This window comes from Dermacentor andersoni, chromosome 9, assembly GCF_023375885.2.
Source record: "Dermacentor andersoni chromosome 9, qqDerAnde1_hic_scaffold, whole genome shotgun sequence".
Taxonomy (NCBI): domain Eukaryota; kingdom Metazoa; phylum Arthropoda; class Arachnida; order Ixodida; family Ixodidae; genus Dermacentor; species Dermacentor andersoni.
This window is the reverse complement of record NC_092822.1, coordinates 21628056-21645819: the sequence shown is the minus strand read 5'-3', so window position 1 is coordinate 21645819 and position 17764 is coordinate 21628056.

The following is a 17764-nucleotide window of genomic DNA, read 5'->3' as shown; positions in this document are numbered from 1 at the left end:
AAGCTGAAACGTAGGAAATAAAGCATAGTTCGTTATTTTTCGTACGTGCGTCGTCAACCTACAAGTGCATATATATATATATATATATATATATATATATATATATATATATATATATATATATATATATATATATATATATATATATATTGTCACGCGCTAAGGCAAGAATAAGCAGCAGTATCAGCAGCCAGACACGAAAATGTCAGACACAAGAAGGACGGTTCTCCAGCTGGCGCAAGATCCTCGACTTCGTCGTCTTCAATCACCGTTTTTGCTAAGCACGCAACGCTGGCTCAAAACACCAGGTGGTAATATATATATATATATATATATATATATATATATATATATATATATATATACGGAAAATTACGGCGACTGGTAGTCACAGGGGCATACACCCAGTAGCCCTTATCGGGCCACATTTTTTCGTCGGAATCAGCCCACGATAAATTCAACGTTTACGATACTCCCTAATGCGAAATTTTGGCGCAGCTCTATACGTGTTCTCATTTCGCGACATATTGAGGCGTCGCACCGACCACCGCACCGACTGGCAGAGCGGCGACGCGCGGCGCTATATATAGACCGGCCACACGGTTGCCGCTTCCCGGCAACTGCGGCTTATGCAACCGTAATCTTTACCGGGAAACGCTTGCGGCGAAAGCTTCTCGCCAAGTTTCTTGTTCTTTTTCTTTCCCCCGGACGGCCGGCGCCGCCACTGCGCGGACGTAAGCGCCATCTGGTGGTGCTTCAAGGTGGCTTCCTCCGCTCTCCTCCTCGCGCACTTTTCGCTATCGCAGTCTTCTGCTTTCCTCCTCACACTACCGTCATACTCCCCTTCTCCGCTTTCCGCATCATGCTGTCACTGTAGCCTCCTCTCCCGCTTTCCTCCTCGCGCTCTTCGCTATCGCACTCTTCTGCTTTCCTCCTAATCCTTTCGTCATACCCTCCTTCTCCGCTTTCCGCCTCATTCTTTCACTGTAGCCTCCTCTGCCGCTTTCCTCCTCGCGCTCTCGTCGCTATCGCAGTCTTCTGCCTTCTTCCTCGCCTTTCGTCATAAACTCCTTATCTGCTTTCCGCCTCATGCTTTCACTGCAACATGTAGCCTCCCTTTCCGCTTTCCTCCTCGCGCGCTCTTCGCTACGGCCTTCTTCCATTTCCCGCTGCGTTCCGCGTTCGCTCGGTTACGCCGACGAGGCACGCCGACGCTCAACGAACAAACGGGTGCCAAACCCCGGTATTCAGAAATGCATCCTACCGTGCCTCCATCAGCGATTCCTGCCCCTTCTGTCCCGCTCCTGTCTGCGAGGTGGACACTGGGCACCTCCTCTGGACTTGCCCTTCTCTACCTGCCCTCCGCCAGAAACACCTGCTTCGATGTGGACCACCCCCAGGTCGGCCTCCAGATGTAGAAAGTTGGATCTTGGGGCCCCACCACCGGACATTGCTGGACTTCCTCCGCGAATCCGGAGTGTATCTACACGTTTAAATATTTCTTTATGCCAGAAGGCACGCTGTCGCAATAAAAAAAAAAAGAAATGCATCCTAACTTGGAGCCCACGCTTGCCTTCATTTAAATGACACCTGTCGTGAACGCACCAACGAAACGCAATAAGCGTCTTGGACGCGTTCCCACTAGGCGTCATTTCTATCAAGTCAAGCATGGGCTTCAAGTTAAGATGCATTTCTGAATACCAGGGTAAGAGCTGCGCACTAAAGAGTAACGCCTACACCAAATCGCATAAACCTTGCAGCCACGAGAAGTTCGAGACAGTAATCCGCGCAATATGCGAAATGAGTCCCTTTTGTCTACCATCGCGGAAATCCAAAGGTCATATCCTTAATATATGTGATGCTCATGCCGGCAAGACGACGTATACAGTTGTCACAACGAACACGTTCGATCGCGACCGAGCCTTATAAGGATCGAATTTGATCATGACTTAAAGCGCGAAAGCGCAAAATAATAATAATAATACTAATACTACTACTACTACTAATAATAATAATAATAATAAATATATAATAATGAAGCGCCAAAGAAATAAACAAAACTAAATTAACGAGCGCCAGACAGACAATCATCGAAACAAATCGTGTCGCACTCCTCGCTTCACTTGCCTACCCGCTGAAGCTGCGCAGTTATACGAGCAATGGTGTTTAAACATTTAAAAAAAAAAGCGCCTTTAATTGTGACAACCGCGCTCCAGTTGCGTTTTCTCAAAGACGCGAAGGCACACACATCTACAGATCGGTTAGCGGAGCGCAGATGACAACTACAGTAAAGTAGAAATGTTTCGCTCGTCAACAATCACATTTGGCGGGCTCTCCTATATCAGTGCAGCGATCCGGCAGTAGCAGCTTTTCATATGAAGCGCACAAATATACAGTACCGCCGAGGAACACACGATGTTCACCACTGTAATTGAAACATTCGCCGATCCGCCCGATCCGCCAGCACCGACTGCCGCCACCCAGGCCAATGGGGCCCATGTTTTCCCGCCAAAGCCAAGGAAATTCGGCCCAGCCAACATGCAAACCCGCCGATTAACCTATGTACGTCCACCCTCCCAGATGCCCATCGATATAGTCAAAACACTCACAGTTCATCCGCCAGCAGCAATCGTCAGCCAGCGAGCCCACACGGCAGTCCATCACTTCCCGCCAATATCAAGATAGATCGCCGCCAAGGTAAACGTCGGCACAGCCAAGCGAACCCCACCGCGCTAATGGCTTGTTTACTACTTTCAACTGTTCAGTTTGCAGTTTTCCCGCGCGCCAGCATACCACGTGGCACGATTTAACCAATTAGACAATCTTTGCGCACGGCCCCAGAAGCACAGCGGGCACTGGGGCCAACGACCCTGAGACCTTGGACATGACCTACCTTGTCTTCAAGGCCTTCCCGGCGGAAACAAATCTGGGTAGCTTGGAGGGCGCCACATTCCAAGCAAAAAAAAAAAAAGACCCGGTTAGGGTCACGTCAACTTTCTTCAGTAACATTCAATGTGGGAGCAAATCCGCGGCGGCATATGGCGCGCGGTGACAGTTGTTCAAGCTATACCAACAACAGGTGTGAATTGTCTACTACCATGGCGACGTCGCGGAGGGCCACTGGTTCTCAGGCATTGCAGCGCGACTAGGTAGACATTGAGGAACTCGAGAAGGCATTGACTAAGGAAAGTCGCGGTGATTACTTTATTTTTTTTAGGCGTGTCCACTTACCTTGGCTTGACGCGAAGCGCGGTTGAGTGGCTAAAATGCGAAGGATTCAAACGATGTGGTTGTTTTCTACGTCGAAACGGTGTCTTTTACCGTGTGCACCTGCTTGTGCGGAAGACGACGGTGACTGCGCGTGAAATGCATCAAACACGCTGCTTTCAGTAATCGAAAGAATGCCATTCGCCTTTGTATGACGTGATCACTGTGGGATTGTGGGCGAGAGTTATGACGAATTCGCAAATCAGTGTGCACTGAGAAGCCCCTTGCAATGCGCCGCTTCATCCAATCATGATCTCACCAGGGTGCCCCGGTGTGCATCGGTGCAATTAGCCGAACTCGCCATTAGTAGTGCACGTATTTTGGAGACCTCGTTCGATGAGCTCGTCACAAAACTGGTACAGAAGTACTTGCCCGTCCGTCGCGACGGAGATCCAGTGACCCAACTCCCAGACTACCGAGGCCCTCCACGCCCCGAGCTCGACGAAGACTTCTCCATTGCCGAGGTTAGACAGGCCATCTTCGCGCTCAACCGCAAGTCTGCGCCGGGTCCAGACGGAGTCACCAACAGAATGTTGAGAAACCTCGAGGACACGTCGATCGTCTTCCTGACCGACAAAATCAACGAGTCCTGGAATAGCGGCGTTGTTCCTGCAGAATGGAAGATGGCCAGCACGGTGCTCTAACCTCCTGCGTCGGCAAGGTCATGGAGCGCGTCGTCCTCAACAGGGTCAACGGGTACCTCGAAGACAACGAGGTTTACACGTACAACATGATCGGCTTCCGCGCCGGACTCTCGACGCAGGATGCAATGCGCCTAATAAAGCATCAGATTGTGGATGGCCGTTCCAGAGACGTCAAGGCTTTGCTCGGTCTGGACCTCGAGAAAGCTTTCGACAACGTGCTCCACAGCTTCATCGTAAAGACCATTTCAGATCTGGGTCTCGGCTCCAGATTCCATAGCTACGTCAGCTCTTTCCTAACGGACAGGAAGGCCAAGCTTCGCATTGGGGACTTCCGCTCCAACGATGTGCCCCTCGGAGGGCGGGGCACTCCTCAGGGCGCCGTCATCTCACCCACCCTGTTCAACATCTGTATGATTGGTCTTTCCGAGAGGTTGGCACGCGTAGAGGGCGTCAAGCACACCATATACGCCGACGACATCACCTTATGGTGCTCCAGCGGCTGCGAGGGCAGAGTCGAAGAATCCATGCAGGAGGCGATAGACGTGATCGAGGAGTATCTCCGCCCCACCGGACTTCGATGCTCCCCCGCCAAGTCGGAGCTTCTGCTTTACAGAAAAGAGAAGGGAGGCAGACCCAAAGATTGGAAGCCAGTCTCCGAAAGCAGCATCAGTCTTCGCACTTGTGACGGGGGGGTGATACCCAGGGTTGACGTTATTCGGGTCCTGGGCATGTTTGTCGAATTCAACGGCGGGAACGGAACGGCTCTCCGCAAGATCATCGCAAAGACAGACAACGCTTTCCGCCTCGTTCGCAGAATAGCAAACCGGCACCGAGGAATGAAGGAAAACAATCTCCTCAGGCTTATCAATGCATTCGTACTATGTCACTTTACGTACACAATTTCTATGCATAACTGGCTCAGAGCGGAGCGAGACAAACTCAACGCTCTCATCCGCAAAGTGGTCAAGAGGGCTCTCGGGCTACCCATCAGGACCCATACCGAGGATCTCCTTAGGCTGGGGGTGCATAACACTGCCGAGGAGATTGCCGAAGCCCAAGAACGCGCGCAACTCACTCGCTTGAGCACCACAACGGCAGGTAGACACATCCTCGAAGAGCTGGGTTACCAACCTGCGGGATTCCCGATGGTCAGTACCCCGATCCCCAGGTGCATTCGAGACAAGTTCGAAGTGGCCCCTGTGCCCCGAAACGTCCATCCCGTCCATAACGAGGGCAGACGCAAGGCCAGAGCAGCAGCCATCCTCAAACAGATCAAGCAACGAGACATTAGAGCAGGCTTCGTCGACGCCGCGGAGTACAGCGATGGGAAGACCTTTGCCATCGTTGTGGTCGACTCCAGCGGCAAGATTTCCAACTGCGCCTCCATTCGCACTTCAGACCCCGGTGTCGCCGAGCAAGCCGCCATCGCCCTCGCCCTGCTAGACGGTCGTGGATCCGAGATATATAGCGATTCCAAAACAGCAGTTAGGGCTTTTCAGAAGGGTTGCATCGCCAAGCAAGCTGCTCGTCTTCTTAGCAGCTCGAGTCGAGATGCTCTCACGCATCATTCAATCCACTGGTTTCCAGCTCACGTAGGGTCGGTCGAGGGTGCTCCCCCAAACCTCAATGAGTCTGCTCACGAGGCTGCGCGTGACCTCACCGACCGCGCTTCCTCTACAAGAAGCACCGACTCCCCTCCTCCCTACGGCCACAGGGACGCTCCCGCTACTCACAACGAGATTATTAAATTCTTCTACATGTCTAGAAGGGTCTTTCCACCCCCTCACCCCAAGTTGAATAGGGCGCAAGCCGTTTCGCTTAGGCTTCTGCAGACCAGTACGTATCCGTGTCTGTCCGTTCTCCACGAGGCTTACCCGGACGTGTATCGCGACGACGCCTGCCCCTCTTGCGGGCAGACCTCCACTCTAGCGCACATGCTGTGGGAGTGTGGGTCGACATACCCCAAGTTCATCAAGGAGGAGTGGGACTCGCTTTTGCGTAGCCCCGCTCTAGAAAAGCAAATCCTGGCCGTCCAGCGTGCCCGCGACCGGGCCGGTGGGCTAGACCTGCCGGTCCCGACGTGGGACTAGCCGGGTGCGCGACGAGTTCGCGTCCTCGCCGGACCTACAATAAAGTTTATTCACTCACTCACTCACTCACTCACTCACTCACTCACCACGTGACATGCAGATGCTTTCGAAAAACACTGCGATTATCTGTCGGTAATCTTGCTCCGTTGCGTCCGCGCAATTTGTCTGCAAAAAAAAGTGAAATTCGGACTTTTCTTTATTGTTATAAACAATCCGATTAACATAGCAGCCGAAAGATTGTTTGCATGGAGGAAGGAAAAATATAGGACAGACAGACAGACAGAAAAACTTTATTCTAGCAAGTGAGTTTGGACTCCTCTGGGTCCCTGGACCACCGCACGGTCCCGCACTACGTCGAGACGTTCGTGCTCCTTTTGTTCATGACGTCGGCAGCCCGAGCCACCGCAGTAAGCTGCGATGTCGGGTCCGTAGACGATAGCAGGACCTCCCAGTCCTCCCAGCATGAGATGGCGGGCTGTCCCTGCGGGAGAGGATCAGCAGGGCAGCCAAAAAGGATGTGGGAGAGTGTGGCGTGAGGGTCTCCGCATAGGGAGCATGTAGGGGAGATGCCACAGTAGTGGGATAGCCGCTGAGGAGATGGGAGAGAGCGTTTCTGGAGGCGTCTCCAGAGGATCTGTTCGGAGTGGGTCAGGGAGTGGTGGGGAGGAGGGTAAGTCCGACGGTCCAAACGGGGTTTTTGCGTGAGCTCCGCAAAGCTGTGCGCCCGCTCCCTCGAGAAACCCGGATCGAGGCTGTCCTGGGCCCGGCAAATTAAACATCGGGCCAATTTATCGGCAGCCTCGTTTCCGGGGTTCCCAGAGTGAGCCGGCACCCACCGGAGCTCTACCCTGCGTGGTAAATTCTGGATGGGGGTGTTCAACAAGTTCCAGGCAGGGTTGTGAATACTGCCTCTGGCAAAGTTGGACAAAGCAGTCTTTGAATCGCTAAAGATGTATTCAGCATTCGAAAGGGCAAGGGCTAAGGCGATGGCGGTCTCCTCTGCTTCCTCGGGTGTAGAGCCCGAGGGAAGATGGTGAGTTAGGGGTCGGGGTAAGGTTGGGTTGTAAGCAACTGCTCCAACTTCATGCGTTGTACATGCGGCGTCTACACAGATGGCTTTCTCGACTCGTCCGTAATACTTGTGGAGGACATTTGCGCGAGCTACGCGGCGAGAGATGTGATACTGGGGATGGACGTTTCGAGGAAGGGGTTTCACTACAAGAGGTGTATGAATGTGTCGAGGAATGGCTATAAGGGTTGACTGATTAGCGGGTATGTTGATGCGAAAGGAAACATATAGGAGGAAGCATTACGTCAGGCAGCCAGCCTCGGCAAGCGAACTCTCCGTGAAGCCACGATGGTGGCCCAACACGTGACCTCTTGAGTCGAGATCACGGAGCAAGAATCGAGATTGGCTGAGGCGTTCGGTTCCCAGTTAGCTATGCCAGTAGTTATTCAGTGCGCGCTTGCTCAGCTGCCCTGCCGTGGCTCTGTCTGCCGAGCGGGAACACTAAAAGCAACAGCGCACTTTGACGTGCGATCACGTGTTGGGCAGCTGTTGGACGAGGTCGGCTGCATCGTGACTGGCGACGAGGAAGCAGCAGGGCGTTCTTTATCGCATCGGCAACACTCGGCCAGCAGCATGCATTTTCGCCGTCATCCGACGGGAGCCGACCTTGTTCACCGAACGCACACTTGGGAGCAGCACGATACCAGTGCGCAAGCGCTCCGTCACGTGGCTTTTTTTCATATTTCGCGGGCTTTCTTTGCAACACGGAAAAAAGGACTGCGCGAGATGTATCCTAAAGGAAACAACTCGATCGGTGGTTTCTGAAGGTGCTCTACAAATCTGCCTATCATACTTGGGGTCCTCAGCCAATAATTAAAAGGTTGAGTAATTAGGGTTAATTAATTGGTGAGTTATGCGGAAAACAAAAGAAATGTCTGAGTTACTATAGGCTATTGCGCTTACAATACGCTTTTTTTTTCGCTTTGATACTCTTGACACTAACGCATTAAAATTATGCAGATCCCACGTACTGTGGGAATCGCTGTACTCGAATCTTTCATGAGCCAGCAAGGCAAAACTGCGCATTGCGACAAGGGCCATGCGGCAGATTTCAGTGACGAACACGGTCCCTTAGACACCATTGATTTATTTAACACGTTTGTTTCCTGGAAGCAAAACCTGTGACGCACGCGGCCAGCGTCAGTAAAAGAAACCTAAAACACTAAGAGACAATTTATTTCGTTTCTTTTAGTGACTATGTACCAGCTGGTCCAACAAACTCCCCTGCACTGCAGGTGGTTTCAGCAGCACGGAACTGCTGCGCTAACCGCTGACACGATGATAACCAGGTGAGCGCGCACACTCTAACAGGTGTTCACTCGCACACTGTACATGCATCCTCTTCGAGGCTACTTTTGTCAAATACCCGAACGTCCTCAAAAACAGCAATGCCCCTGCATGTGAACACGGTACTTTGCTCGCATAATAAGCTTGGGCCTAGAGGCAGTGCTAAGAGCAGTAAAGTAGTTTTGATGCAAGAGCACGCGATATTTTGCTTGCACAATAAGCTTGTGCGTAGAGACAGTGCTGAGAGCAGTGTAAGTAGTCTTGATGCGAGAGCACGCGACTGGCCCATGGAGCGAAAATGCCGACGGCGTCTGTGGAAGAGAAACGACACCTAAATTCGGAAGCGAATAGGAACACTTGCTGCTGTAGTAGCGCGCCAGGTGTTGCGTGAGGGGCGAGGACACCACCGCGACGCCACGTCATCAGCGGGCCTCGACGGAGCGGACCGAGCAGACGCGGCGACAGGACGCTGGGTGCTGGCGCTGTTCTCTCGTTGCTTGCGTTATTTGCGCTTTCTTTGTACACGCACGCTCTCGCCTGCGTTCTAACTGCGCCTCGGTAAGACCAAGTCAAACGCGCTTGCTTGCCCGCGAGGAGTTGGACCATGAGGCAATAAGAGGTGACAATAAGTTCACAATAAGAGAAGGACAAAGGAAGACCCCTTCTGGTTCTCTGTTATAGTTGGCTGACGCAGCCCATAACTTTCGCTGGACGATTTTGTGAGATGAGTACATGTGAACTCAACGACTACGGCACAATAAGCCGACTGGCCCCGTCTTTATAGATTCATGAACGTGAACTCGACGCGAGCGGGTCGAGTCAGAAGTCGAGCTGACCACGCCTGGCCTGGCCGTGTTTATAACATGCAAGTTAATTGCCAAGTAGGTTGGACGAGTCGATCCATTCCTTGCGGGCGGGCTGACTGAACTCGACTCTGGCTCTACCCGATCCACTAGCGTTCACGTGAACCCGACGACCGTACTTTGGCCAGACACGCCGACTCGATCCGACTTTATAGGGTTCATTAAGCGTATCTTTTGTCGGGTTCGTGAAACCCACCTCTTGGTGCCTAGCTATATGGAGCCGAGAAGACGCGCCTATAGAAGTGCCCATTGAACGTGCCTAGAAGGCGCGTCGAGTCGAGACGCGATCATGTGACCGATTGTGCGTCGCTTCCGCGCTTCCCTATAGGGAGGGCCACATCCCTTCGCTCACGCTCAAGTCCCGGATTTCTTTCCCGGAAGAGTCGGTGAGCATAGATTGGGCTCGCTAAGCATACCCAACCTGTGGCACTTGAGACATGGGTTAGCCCGCCACGGCGACGCCACCTACTACGCATGCGTCCTGGCTTTTATTCGCACTGAGAAATTTTTGCCTTGCTTGGCTACAGAGCTCAGTGTTCACGTTAAACGAAGAGATATTCTCAAGATATTCTCGCCCACTGCAATGTCTTCTATATATGACGGCTTGCTGTTGCACCAGATGAGGAGTAAAATAATAGACAAACTAAGAACCCCTCCGGAAGCGGCATAATGGTTTGCCTTTAATCATCACTGCGAAGCTTTATAGGAGGAACATAAACGTAGGCATAGAATTCGGTTGCATAACATTTGATTAACCTTGTCACGGTAGATTCTCCCCACATGGATTCCAACACGTTCGTATGATCTACATAGTTTTTTGTTGTTTTGTTTAGCAAACGTTTCCCCTCTCTCTTTCTCTCTCTCTCCCTCTCTCTCTCTCTTAATTAAGGTTGCTCGTCCGAGCTGGTAGGATGAAAGAAGAAAGAAAAGGTCACGGGGATTCATTCCAAAAGAAGCTGCTCCAGAGCCTAAAGTTTCCTACTAAGGTTACCAGAGGGAGCTGCGATCGCTAATCTGTCACGAGAACGATGGATATCGCGTAGAGCTGTCCTGTTTTCGTGCTTGCGGCTGCCGACGTTGTCGCGTCTCTGTAGTTATTATGCTTTATCTCCGTTCTTAACTTCCAAGCAATCCTATATACCTTTCAAAACGAGTGAAGGCAGTAAGACCCCGCGCGCATGCATAATAATCGCTAAATGCTGCATTTATGACGAAACATTCAGTCGAATATGATCAATTTCTTTCTAGGTCACAAGGTCGGTTGAAGCCAGAAGGACGAAGTTTAGCCGAATCCATGCACTTTACCCATCATTTTCCCGTGACGGCTGAGTTAACCGTCGTGCTTACTGGTTCAGCAGACACGAACGCCATATTTCTCTCTAGTAGTCCTCGTAGAAAAACTCCTACGCTCCAGACGACGCCTTTCTCTCGTGCAGGCGACACGCTTCGAGAAACGTGATCGCCGCCAGCTGCCTGCCGCCGCAACAGCTGGTGCAAGTGAGCGGGGTAAACGAAGGGTTATACGTGGCACCTCACCTTTTCAGCAGCAGCCAACAGGCACGGCTGCGCATGTACGTACGTGGACTTGTTTACCGCTGTAGGTCCAGAACGTGCGTCACTTTCTGCCTAAGGCCAGCAAGCCTCTCGCTTGAAGTCTTCGGGCCATGCAAGCGCTTTCTTGCGCTCAAAAGACGAATGACTTTGTCAAAGGAAAATTGCGGGGTTCTTCAGACACCCAATGATGATGATGATGATGGCCTCATGTTATGGCTCATACCCACGCTGGGGGATTGGCCAAGAATTGCGTGCAGACACCCAATCCATCATCACTCCTTCTTCCTCTTCTTATTCATCGTCGTCATCGTCGTTATCATCGTCGTCGTCGTATTTTGCGTCCACTCCAAGAACAAAGTCCTGGCTCGTTTATCTCCACCCACTCCTATCTATCTTGCTTCAGCCGATTCCATTCTACTGTACATGCCCCTGCAAATTTCCTAATCTTGGCACGCCACTTGAGCATCTTCCGTCCTGGACTGCGTTCCTATTTCCTTGGTATATGCCCATCCTGAGATGTTAAAATATAGACCGCGGGTTACGTTTTCTTCCCGACTGATTTCAACTATGCAATATCAACCACGCCAGTCTGCCCTAGATCTAATGTACTGCATTGATCCTCCCGTGTGATAACGTTACTGATCGCTGCAGTTAGTCTTGATTCTCCCGGAAATGTCCTTCTCGTGATCCGGGTCCCCCATGATTATACTTGGCTTTGACGGCTAGTTTAGAGCGGGTACCAAATGCGCGGTTTCTCGTGCTGCCCAGGGCTGTGTCGAAGGAATAGCAAAAAGAAAAAAAGAAAGGAAAAGAGAAACTGGCATCTGCGAAGGGAAGTTATTTGCCTGATTTCAGAATTCGAAACAGAAGGCGACGAAAGCGCCCCCTTTCGCACTTCACTCGCCACTTCCTGCGTGACTCGGGACTTAAGGGGCGAGGTGAATCGTGTTGTACTTCTAAAAACCCTGGCTCGGTGCCAACTTCGATTTCACTGATCAAAAACGTGTAAAACGAAGAAACGCGTTTTTTTTTTTTTTTTTTTTTTTTTTTTAGAAAACCGCTGGACCAATTTGGATAAAGTTCGTTGCATTGTGAAAGACAAAGTTACATTCTAGCAGCTCTCTGGCAGCAGAAGGTTGATTTAGAATCTAAATTTTAAAAAATACGTTGTTGAAAATGCAGCAACTTCCTAGAATTTTTCAAAACGAAGTAGTGGCGCAAATTGAAAGTTCGCGTACTAGAATTATTAGATTTTAACTGCTTCTTATAACGGCGACAAACCTAATCAGAACCGGCGGAGTGGTTGCGAGAAAAAAAAAAGCGATTTCACCGTTCCCAACTATTTAGATACGAGCTCCCGAGCTAACGCGTTCTCCTAACTATTATAGTTCCGGTCCGCTTGCAGGCCTGCACGCTCCACGGTTACGTTTATGCGTATTCATTACGTGACGCGTAATGACACGGATGCTGGTTTGGGGGGGGGGGGAGGGGGGTAACCTACACGGCCTTAATATTCGCCGAGCGCTCAGCGTCACGTGACAAGAGGCGTTCGTGCGGAACGATTGCCGGCGATACTTGCCAGGCTAGGCATAAAGGCTAAAGTCCTTTCAATCAACGCGCTGCTGGCAGCATCACAAAGAAGATAGCGCCCTTTCATTGTTCAGGCACCAGCCTCCCGTAATCCGTGACCCGAGCCCGCGGTTCTTGTACCGGAGAGCAGGCTTCCGGTGTGATGAACGACTTCCGTCCTCCATAACGCGCAGCGAAGTATAGCTGCGGTGGCACGGGCAGATTTGCTTTATTGATGGCGAGACAGAGACGGTTTAGTGGAAGCTGAACATGTCAGCTTTTGCTATATATGCAGCGCCTGCTATACTTGAGGTGATATGTTCGAGATGACACGAAGAAGGGAAGATTACAGACGACGGAGACAAAAGCGTAGAAAAAAGAAAGAAAATGAAAGAAACTAGGAAGAAATAGGCAAATCAAACCCCGATGACTTACAAAAAGGTCAAAGGATGTCTATAAGACCTAGCTGACCGATGTAAGCATAACAGCAGCTATTTCGTGGCTTGAATTGAGTCCCAGGTCGGTAGGAGATCACTAGCCCAGCGAAGCGTTCTTAAACCCTCATACCAGACACTTTGAGGTGGGCAGGCAGATATGAGCAGCTATAGGTATATAGGTTTCTCCTCGAACCTCATTTCGGGCTTCTTCAATGAAAAAAAAAGAAAGAAAATCGTGCCCGACTTTGAGATTCTAATCAGGGTCCCGAAGCAAAATAGCACGGTGTTCCACGCACTATAGGCCGCAAACGCTTCTTTTCTTCCGCGTTGTTTATATAATAAACGAAAAATAAACCTGAAGATGCCTGAAAACGGCCATGGCCACGTCTACAGGAGCCAAACAAACATTAGAATACACAATTTAACAACGCAAACAGTTCTCTAAAAGGGAGGCAAGCAAACATTTCCTACGAGGGAAGCCGCTTTGATCTTTCAACCGTAGGACCATTGGACTGAAATGTGGTTTCGAAGAAACAAGTCGCTCTGCATTTTCGGTCCAACATGCGAGTTTTCCGCAGACCGCGCAGCCCTGTAAAGCAGAAATTTGTCAAAGGGCACATCATCGCTTTTAGATGGCATGAGATGTGTACGGCATGAGGAAGGTGATCAAGGTATAATTTCTCAATGTTCTCCGGAGAACACCGCAAAATAAAACGGCTTCCTCGCAGCTAACAGGCATGCGTCTGTGGCCCAAGCTGTGATGGTTCCGGAGCATTATACGCCACAGACGCAGGCATACTATACTCTCGTGACAACGCCATCATGGCACTTTGGGACCATCGTTTTTTTTTTTGCGACGCGACGTCGCATAAGAGACAGTTTGCTTTAAAAAGCCAGAGCACGTGCGCAAATTTCTATCAGTCCACAGACGTAGGGATTGGACGCGCGAATAATTCTCAGCCTTAGTTACTACTGCCCTTGGCGTGCGTCACGTCGCATAGCAACAAGTTGCTTTCGAGAGCGACAGCACCGCGAGCTTGCCCAACCTTTCGTCTTGGCACCTATCGATTTTGAGACGCTATGTGTGACCCACTGCTAACGCCTTCGGGGTCGGCCCATTTTACCCAGTCCACGGCTATATAGTGGCGGCTAGCTCTTTGAGGAGATATGTCACATCGTACCGTCTTCAGGATTGGCACTGCGCGTTACGGAACTACGTATATGTGTATGTATGTATGTATGTATGTATGTATGTATGTATGTATGTATGTATGTATGTATGTATGTATGTATGTATGTATGTATGTATGTATGTATGTATGTATGTATGTATGTATGTATGTATGTATGTATGTATGTATGTATGTATGTATGTATGTATGTATGTATGTATGTATGTATGTATGTATGTATGTATGTATGTATGTATGTATGTATGTATGTATGTATGTATGTATGTATGTATGTATGTATGTATGTATGTATGTATGTATGTATCGTTGCGACCGGAGGTGCGATAATGTGGGAACTTCAGGCACCATGGTCGAGTATAAGGATCGTGTGGCTGGTCCTGAAATTCGGGACGTTTTTTGAAGACACGTTTGTGTATACATTTTGTACAAGAATGAGGAACGACGCAGATAAGATACTCAAATTCAAGCTGCATACCTGCCGATCTCGATCACAGAGCGTCCGTCTCGTTTTTTAACTATAGTCTGTCACCCTGGTCACGCCATCTTTGCACAATCCGGTGTTCAGGAGATGGGTGACATCATCCTCGGCCAATCCGGTGGTTTGCAGCCCTTTTCCTGCGAGAAGAGCCTAGTCCCAAAACACGCGCACGTCACTGTGCACGAACAGCGAAAGAAACATTCAAACACTCCAACATGGGCGTGGCACTTCGGACCCGTTGGTGTTCCAGAAGAGCGCCTGCGTTCGGTTTACGCCTTCTTAGTCCCCTCCGGGACGGGAGGGAAACGACAAAGCCACACAGGTCCTCGACGGGAGAGAAAGGCACCACGAGGTCGTTTGCAGGAACGTCCCCTTGCAAATGACCCAAACACGTTTGGCCTTGCCCAACTGGTCGCCAGGAATCACCGCAGAGTCCGCAGTTGAAACGGGCTCTGACCAGCGTCTTGGCTCGTTTACCAATGCTGGTTTCTCCGTGAGCGACTGGTTTCGCGGGATAAACGCCCGATCACAGCGGTATGTATGTATGTCACCGCCATTGTCATTGCCTTGCTGCTGTCGTCACACATACGTTGGCGTCACACAGACTTACAACAAAATGTTCGTCCATCCGCTAACGCTTGCGGAACCCCCGAACGATGCTGAATAACCAGCTATACCTTCAAAATGTCGTTCAACTCTTTCGCTTACGTCTCGAAGATCAGCTCTATAGTCGTTTATCTTGTGCTTTCGTGTTTCCTTTATTACTCAAATGACTGCACCAGTTGACGAAGTCGCTTGTCTGAAGCCTTCTTGAGTGTCATATGCGCCTCTGAGATGTGTTGTCAAGAAAATTGTAAGAAGCGATAGCATTTCATACACACATTTAAGACTGACCGCACACAATTGTCTTATGTCGCACTCTGGCTCGTCTTGTAGCGGTGAGAGGCCCTCTCGAGATTGAAGCGAGGGCGCGAGCCAAACATTCAGCTGCTCCCAGAGCAATCTGGGAGCCACGGAATCTCCCAGAGCCACGGAACCAGAGTTATATCGATACCTTGATTAGGGCGAGTTGGTTCATCTTGACAGTTTTCATACTATAACAGCGCTAAAGACGAAGACGAAGTTACACGTATACGACAGCACTGGCGAGACAGGACTGTCGCTAAACGTTAGTTGGAAGTAGCGCCAATCCTGTCGTATGTGCTCCTTCGTCTTCGTCTTTAGCACCTACTTATGAAAACTGTCAAGAGTTCTATCGCTCGCTCTCGGTTGAGCTCCCAGCTCGCAGGCGAGACCACCTCCGAACGCTATGAGCTGGAACGGAGTACTCTGCACGAACCAGTCGAACGCGTTTCGAGCACTCGACTTCGATCGGCGGAATGTAAAGTGCGACGTCAGAGCATTCCGTAACCTTCGAGAACGAGCAATCGAATGTTCCATTGGTCGGTCGAGGAGCATGCCAGACTGGGGGCACAGCCTCTGCGCCATGCGACGAAACAAGCTACAAATGAGAGAGGAATGCCTACGATACGTGTTGCGGGACCAGCTTCTATTTCGGGTGGTGACCTTGTCGTTCTATAGCAAGACCCCGCTGTTTTTGACGGCGTCGTTTCCGGGGCAGGGAAGACATGTCGACGCCGTGACAGCTATGTCAGGTGCGAAGTGGGCGGGACGCCCCTAATCCTTTGCACGACGAAATATTTGACAGCGACAGGGCAGAAAAATAAAATAAAATGAAAGCAGCTGCTGCACCGGAAACCGTTATGGTGTGCCGTTTTTAGTTCGCAAAAAATATATCATAATGATACATATCCGCAACGTACGGAGAAAATGGAGAGGGCGGCGGCATTCGGGGCCAAGAAGTGGGCGGTTCGACGAAAAAAGAAATAAAACGAGGGGGAGAAGTGGCAGCAATAAAAACAATTAATAATAAAGCTAGAATTTAAAGTTAGATTGAATATTTCATTAAAGAAACACTAAAGCAAAAAACTAAATCAATTTGGACGGATAAAGCGCTCTGTGAATTTTTTTGTCGCCAATTTCGAAATAGAGGTTGATAGAAGAAAAAAGGACGGTAAAAAATTTCAGCTTTTCAATTACGCGCCATCATCTCTGACACCGGTACGTCACTGCAACGTCAAGAATCTCAAATAATTTTTTTTGTGTATTTAGGCCACGTAGCCCAGTAAAACGTTCCCGACATTCACCTTGTTCAATATCTGGCTCTTTTAGAAGACAATGTAGTCGATTTTTACCGCTAAATAATTAACTACGCCCTATAGAAGGTGCTGTCAGAATCGATAACGTCACAGCGCGCCGGTGCGGGAACTTCAAGGAGACGTCGCCACCCGTCTTTTGTTATCGCGCTGTTTTCTGGCTCACCAAACGTCTTATCTCGGTAAGAGTGGTGTTTTTACTGGTATTGTATAGGGACAATTTACTGACACAGAAGAAATAATTTTTCGCTTTGTGACCCTTAGTCATTGCAAACTGAGAGGCAGGCGTGTAGTTGGGCAGTTAGTTCGCCAAATAGGAAACTCGTGAATGCGATGAGAGAAAAGAAGGAGGAGGAGAAACGAAGAAGTAGAACATTTTAGTTGGGCAGTTATAATATCGGCGGTGTTTACATTCCAGAACCCCGGCAACATCTCCCTGAGAGCAAAGGAAGCTTATCTCGGAGACCATATCTTCGCGTAGCAGAGGCGCCGTAAGTGGCTGCCGGCGCAGGCAATAACTTCATGGCGGACATGCATTAAACATCCATCTGCGTTCAAAATTTGTGCGCTATCCCCTTTCTCATGTTCCCCTCTTTGCTTTCCCACGATGTTATTTCTTTTTCACATCTTACTTTTGCAAGTCTGACTGCTCTTTCAGGTATTTCTTAAGCTTCACTTACAATCTACTTTCTTTGTATTTAGATTTTATCTCCTTTGCGCTTCCCACTATCACCCGAGTCTTGGCTTAGCCAGCCTAGCCACAGCGGGACTGTGCCACCTTGAGTCAGCGGGAGTACGTATGAGGGGGAGTGCAACGAAAGGAAAGCGTGCATTAATTCGAACTCTTGCAGAACCCCTGCAGTGGTGTAACTTATTATCATTTTGAGACAGTAACGGTGGTTATCATGATCGCTTTCCTGGTGAAAAAAAAAAATTGAAATCAGGGACGCACGTTGCTTTCTTTTAGCTGATCGATCGATCGATCTATCGATTGATTGATTTACTGATTGATTGATTGATTGACTGATTCATTCATTCATTCATTCATTCATTCATTCATTTGGTCTACCGTCCCGAAGCAACTCTGCGGCTATAGA